The following is a 6,942-nucleotide window of genomic DNA, read 5'->3' as shown; positions in this document are numbered from 1 at the left end:
TGTCGATGTTTATCGAAGGACGAATATTTGCCACCCTTTTTCAACCAAATGAACCTGAGAGCTTCCTTGCAAACTGGGCATGGGAACTTACCGTGAACACACCAGGCACAGAATAGCCCATAGGTCGGTAAGTCATGCATGGAGTACTGGTACCAAACATGCATTCTAAAGTTTGTCTTCGTAGCTCGGTCAAACGTCCATACCCCTTCCTCCCAGGCACGTACCAATTCATCGATCAAAGGCTCCATGTACACGCCCATTTTGTTCCCCGGGTGTCCGGGAATTATCAACGACACGAATATATTCTGCCTTTGAAAGCACACACCAGGGGGGAGATTGATTGGGATAACAAACACAGGCCAACATGTGTACGGGGCAACGCTCATTCCATAGGGATTGAACCCATCTGTGGCCAACGCAACACGTACATTACGAGCCTCTTCGGCTTTGTCACGGTGAATGTCATCAAAGTGTTTCCATGCTTCACCATCTGATGCGTGCACCATTTTGTCAGGATTGTATCGTTTTCCATTTTTGTGCCATGTCATCTGTTTCGCGGATTCCTCTGTCATGTACAGACGCTGGATCCTCGGTATGAACGGAAGGTGTCGTAGGATTGTCAAGGGGATGTCGAGATGCCTCTTCTATCCATCACCAGAGTTTACCTCCATAAACCTAGACGAATTACACTTGGGACAGTACTTTGCCTCCGCGTATTCTTTCCTAAATAGCACGCAGCCCTTCGGACAAGCATGAATCTGCTCATACGTCATCTTCAGTGCACGAAGTAGTTTCTGTGCCTCGTACATGCTCTTTGGCAGAACGTGATCATCCGGAAGCAGACTCCCAATAACCGTCAACAAGCCATCGAATGCGTCTCTACTCATGTTGTACTGCGACTTGAACGCCATTACACGCCCAATGGCATCCAGTTGAGAAACCTTTGTCTGGCCGTGAAGGGGCTTCTGTGCCACGTCGAACATGTCGTAGAACGCCTTTGCAGTCGGCTCTGGCTCGTCATCCATACATCCTCCCGTGTACTGTGCCTCCTGATAGTCGTTCAACATATCCGCTACCCCCGCATCCGCGTCATAATCCTCGACACGTTGTCTCAGCACCTTCTCTCTCGTACGATGCGCTTCACCATGAAATATCCACCGAGTATAACCCGGCGTAAATCCATTCTTCCAAATATGTTCTACCATGGTCTTCTTTGGTTTTCTTTTCCGATTGTCACAATTGCTGCACGGGCATGGGATATCACATAGTGTCTCACAACTTTTTCCAAACATTCTAAAATTTTTATCACAGCCTGTACATATGATATCATGACACGTGGACAAGTTTCATGATTTTCTGACTTTGTGTGTGTTTTATACAATTTTTAAACATGTGGATGCCAAGTTCACGGCCATGTTTAGTGAGCATGTTGCTCGAAGTTTCCGGTACGCTTCTGCAATCGGTCGTAACTTATGCTAAGTAACATGAATATCATTTTTTCATGTACGGTTTTTCAAGTTTCGAGTGACCTGCAGTTCAAATTTGAATTTTTCGAAGAAATTCAAATAAACGAACTAAATCTACTAACTATGGAAACTATGTTATAATTGTCCACAAATGATACACTACGTTTACATAGTGTAGGAACATACCACAAAAAGTTTGGGAGACAAAATTAAAAAAATGAAAAGATACTTTGCCGAGTGTCTAGAGATGACACTCGGCAAAGAACCCTTTGCCGAGTGTCTACTATGTGGCACTCGGCAAAGAGGCCTCTTTGCCGAGTACCAGCCGATGGCTCTCGGCAAAGACTAACGGCCGTCAGCTCTGGGACGGCCGCTGACGGCCCTTTGCTGAGAGCTCCCTTTGCCGAGTGTTTGACACTCGGCAAAGGTTTCTTTGCCGAGTGGGGTCCGGTGCCGAGTGTCCAGCACTCGGTAAAGGGGCTCTTTGCCGAGAGCCTAACTTTACCGAGTGCGACACTCAGCAAATCCTTCTTTGCCGAGTGCCCGACAAAAGGCACTCGGCAAAGAATACAACACTCGGCAAAGCCTCGGATTCCGGTAGTAATTGCTAGAGAGAACTTCCGGTTGCGTCATAGATCTTGAAAAATAAGAAAAAGCAATGGTTCGTTCTTTCTTCAATAAACTCCACGTCCCTAAGCTATTGTGTGAATCCGAAGAGGGGCCAGTGAACTTGAGAAAAATCAAGTTCAACTTTGGTTGCGGGAACCCCTCCTTAGAAATCGTTTGTAAAAGAAATTAAAAATGCTTATGAACAGTACGTAGCTTTTGATTTGCTCGTTGTAAACGTAATTTCTGTAAGAGTGGTGTAAAAAGTTATATAATACTGACTCTATTCTCGAATACTTATCGCATGCTAGTTTATTTTAAACTAAAATACGACAAATAAAAAAGAACGGAGGGAATACGTTACTACTACACGTACGTGTACGCATATATTGTTGCAGCTAGCAGTGTAGCAGCTTTGATTTGGACGTATATATGCGTAGCACTTCTACAGCGTTAATGTAGTTAATTGAGCTTGTATACACGCGAACTATACTGCATGCACATTGCCATGTCCACGCTTTATTTATTTCTTGCATGTATACTAGATCATTCATCTCTGTTCGTTCGCGCGCACAACTGCAGCAGCTGCAGGCTTTATGGCGGCGACGGAACGTAAGGCTGAGGATGCTGCGGATGCAGGTGGGCGGTCACTGGGTCGACGCCGACGGTCACTTTCACCGGCACCGCGGCTCGTGAGTTGCTTGGTATCTCCGGGTGGTGGATGATCACTGGCATATTCCTCACGGTTCGTCCTGCAACCGTCTCCCTCGTCTCCCTTCTCGATTCTACGACACAAAATATGGAAGCACGCAGCATGCATGCATGGTGATGGTGTAATTGATGGCGAGAACTGGATAATATTTTCAGAGCGTCGTCTTTAGATTTGCATGTGCTAGATGAGAGCTGTGTGTATATACACATAGGTAACGTACCAAAGGTTGGAGTACGGGCAGCAAATGACGAGGCCACGAGAAGGGCGGAGGCGACAACGAAGCAAAGCACAACCACGCTGGTTCTGGCCGCCATTGTGATGCGCTAGCTTTCCTACTTGCAGTGGCAGTGTGCTCTCGATATGATTGTCTTCTAATTTAATTTGGTGTGAGGGCCAGAGTGGTCGCACCGCTATTTATACACGCGCTTCGCGCGCTACACAGTGGTCGCATGGTTGTTTACTTGTGTGCCGGTCAATATACTCGATCGGAGAAAGCAAGGTTGCATATGAGTACACACAAGTTTTGACGTGCCTAGTCGTTTACTTGTGTGCCGGTCAATATAACCGTTTGCTGGAACCAGAAAAGCCAGCTTTGATAGCCCTAGGATCGAATAGCAACAAGAGAACTTCTCTCTTTCAGAAGGTTCTCCCAAACGTATACGCACAAGGTGCTGTTTAGATTCGCGTCGTCCTTATTTAATTTTGATCTCCACGATTACAAATTATCATATTGGGATATTCTTGATCGTTTTGGTCGGATGTACAGAAAATATTTTTTTCATTATCATAGTGGATTTTCGAGAAAAAAAACTGACTTTCTATAGACTAAAATATATACTCCGAGTTTCATGTGCTAAAACTTTAGCTCATAAACATAAAAGTATGGTACAAACTATATGCAACGTGATTGGGTTCGGTACTTTTAGAAGATTTTTTTTTACGGAAGAAGAGCAAGTTACCTTATTTAATTTTGATCTCCGCGATTATAACAATCAGATTGTGATGTAAACAATATTAGTTATATGATGGTTTATTATAACCAGACCTCTTAATTGCTCTAATCCTATAATTTAGATGAGACTAGATTATAAGTGATTATGAGTGCTAAAAGTCTATTTTATATTAATGGTCCCAGTCAATTAATTGTCTAACTAATCAAACTATAAAAGATAAATATGATACTCTCATTTTAATTAGCCATAATCAATCATTGTAATCTAGGAATCCAAACACTTTGATCATATATAATCCTGGTTATAATAATCCAATGTATAATCACTACAAAATGACCCCCCCTTTAGCAATGCATATATGTGTCGGTACAAATCTATATAAGCGTTGATATGGTCTATACCAACACAAAATTATGTGTTGCCTATACTGCCGTTGCTGTGGGCTACTGCAACACTTATACATACGTTGGTAAGTCATATAAATAAGTGTTGGTAAACTGCAACAGATTTTTATAAGATACAACAACGCTTACATGTGTTGGTGCCGCCCGTGACTATCTCGTCATCATAGGATGCTACAACGTTTAGATTCGTGTTGTGGCAACATTTTTATGCGTTGCAAACAATAAACCAATAAATAAATATTTGAATATTTTATTTTGAGGTTAAAAGTATAACATGTTGAACAATGCACATTTGATATTTCTAGAATCATCCCCACACACATAGCAAAGAAGAAAAAATAATATATATTAAAAATCAATAATTGCATTACAAGAAGTTGATCCATAGTTTCATATATAATATATGTTTGAGTGGTAGGATAAAAACATATTTACATATGACTCATAGTCATCGGTAATCTAGATCCAAATAAAACAAATATCCATATGCAGTAAGCCCTTGCATCTTCATAGTGTTCCAAGTTCATAACTGAAAAAACGAAGCCCAAAAAATATAATAGGTTAATATATATATACCAAATGAAAGAAATAAGTAATGCAAAGTATAGAAGTGATGTGCAAATATCACCTTTCAAAGAAGGGAAAATGAAAAATATTATAGCAAATCAACAAATAGTTTGCTTGAACTTGCTTCTTAAATCATTCATTTCATTTTTTATATTTCATACAATGTATGTGGTATCGGAAATTTTGGATTTATTTCCAGCCACGATGGTGGATTTATAAGGTGAAAAAATAGTAGCCTCAGTTTGTATTACTGCAGAAAACCGATCCCTAGAAATCACATGAAAATAAAAGGAGAAAATTACCCATACCAATGCATCAATTATAACTTAAACTGATGGTTAAATCTGGCGATAAACTCAAAAACTGAATCACATATAAAATTGTTCCAGCATCTTATGACAAAATAAGTGATGGAAACTTGGAAAGGAATAAACAGACCTGAGAACAACTCTTCTCTGCTCTATGAGTCCTCACAGCTCCAACTTCGGCCAGGCAACCTGTGGTGTTAAAACTAAACATTGTTACCATGGGATGATAAACTACAGAAAATTCTTGGCTTGATCAAGCACAAGGAAATGAAGATGGCAATGACAAAGATTACAATCCTTCGAGTATGTAGATAATAGGATTTAGAGAGTATGATTGACAAGGTTACCTGGTCCTTTGGATCAAGCAAAGAATCAATCTTAGAATTCACTATTACACCACCATACTCGTCATCCATGTTTCTAGGGTCACTTTTTTTATTGGTGTACCCTCCCCCACATCACTGAACTAGTCTGTTGAATCACTTAAAGAAACCAGTTGTTCAGGGTCATGTTTAAAGTTATACAGTTTTGATGCAAGATCATTGGTACCAGTCTAAACACCTAGACATTTTGCTCTTTATTCTATCGCAAATATAACATGTGGGTAGTGTTTATTACTCAGTTCTTGCAATATTGTTTAATTTACGGATTGGTATCCCATGCGAGATGTCAAGACAAGTTGGCTGCTGTTAAAAGTGCAACCAGATAACATCTGCAAAAGGGTAACTGCATCACCAGCATCTTTTGTAGTCACAAGAGCAGGGCCTGCAATCACCAGCATCTTTACATTGGGTCCCTTCCCTGATGTATCTTTAAATTCTATTATAGCACACAAGAAGGAAAATGGACTAAAAGAATGATAAACCTTCAGAAAACTTCATTTCAAGGCTTCCCATATGAATGGCCCTGCCCAAATTTATATATGTACATCTAACACACTGATGTCTCCTAACCTATTAGCTCAAACTTGATGTCTGTATTCATGGGAGATATAGAGTATTTATGGGGCCAATTAAAAAACCTTAGCAATCCCGGCGCTATTATTCATCCCATGTTATCAGTTAACCTTTTCAATCTACAAAAGGAATTAGAATACTTTAACCAAATGCAATAATGAGGAGAATAATGTCTTGTTAAGTGAAGTGATGAACTTACACAACTTGAAGGCCATGCAATTGGATTATTGCCTACTTGTCCAAGAACCTTGAAGTTGTTATATGGCCTTATTAGTGGTTCATCGCGCACAGATACCAGACTAACATGCACCATCCAAAATTCTTTGCCTAAAGCAACATCTCCAACTTTGGTTTTGGGGTCCTGGCTAAGTACTCTGCCTAAGGCAACTTTCCTGTTTGGATATCTTGTGCTCTTTAAGAAAATATCTGTGGAAACCTACAAGTGAATTTTGGATGTTAGTGGTTAGCAAGTAGCTATAAATATGCAGGATGCATAAGAATTTTTACTAATAAATAGTTACTTTATGGTTCTTATTTGGTGCATAATTAGAGGATTTTCGAGACGTGTAGACTACACTGAGTTTCAAAAGGACCACATTGATCACCTTGGCTGCATTAGTACTGTTGTTTTTACCTTTATTGATGCAGAAACTCTACTAGCATGGAGTGCTTCACGTCGTGACTGTGGTGGCTTGCTCTGCATTTAAAGAACACACATCAGTGAACTACTATAGAACGTAGTTTAGGAAATCTGATGCTTGCTGCTACTTTCAGCATGTATACACTATCATATAAACTAGATTTCTAACATGGACAAAAATATGATTGCTTCAGTATGGCCTTAGGTTGGAGTAAATCTATGATTGCAGTTCCTCGTACTCATAATGTACTAACCTTATCCTGAATTTTAGAACATTTGTAGTGTGAGTGCAGTTCCTCGTACTCATCATCTTCGTTTTCATCCTCATGT

The 6,942-nt window shown here is 40.2% G+C and overlaps 2 long non-coding RNA genes across 2 annotated transcripts; both read right to left on the bottom strand.

Annotated features, from left to right (window-relative positions):
- Positions 1 to 2,327: 2,327 nt before the first annotated feature.
- LOC103638888 (uncharacterized) lies at positions 2,328 to 3,172 on the bottom strand. Its single transcript, XR_559085.3, has 2 exons — positions 3,005 to 3,172; positions 2,328 to 2,857 (listed from the first exon to the last, which is right to left on the bottom strand). It is a non-coding gene; the product is annotated as an uncharacterized lncRNA (long non-coding RNA).
- A 1,298-nt stretch (positions 3,173 to 4,470) lies between these two features.
- On the bottom strand, positions 4,471 to 6,938 carry LOC118473378 (uncharacterized). Its single transcript, XR_004852729.1, has 6 exons — positions 6,867 to 6,938; positions 6,607 to 6,669; positions 6,172 to 6,408; positions 6,038 to 6,091; positions 5,147 to 5,205; positions 4,471 to 4,670 (listed from the first exon to the last, which is right to left on the bottom strand). It is a non-coding gene; the product is annotated as an uncharacterized lncRNA (long non-coding RNA).
- Between the last annotated feature and the right edge of the window lie 4 nt (positions 6,939 to 6,942).

The sequence above is a fragment of the Zea mays genome, chromosome 9, assembly GCF_902167145.1.
Source record: "Zea mays cultivar B73 chromosome 9, Zm-B73-REFERENCE-NAM-5.0, whole genome shotgun sequence".
Lineage (NCBI taxonomy): Eukaryota > Viridiplantae > Streptophyta > Magnoliopsida > Poales > Poaceae > Zea > Zea mays.
This window is presented reverse-complemented; position numbering and strand designations above follow the sequence as displayed.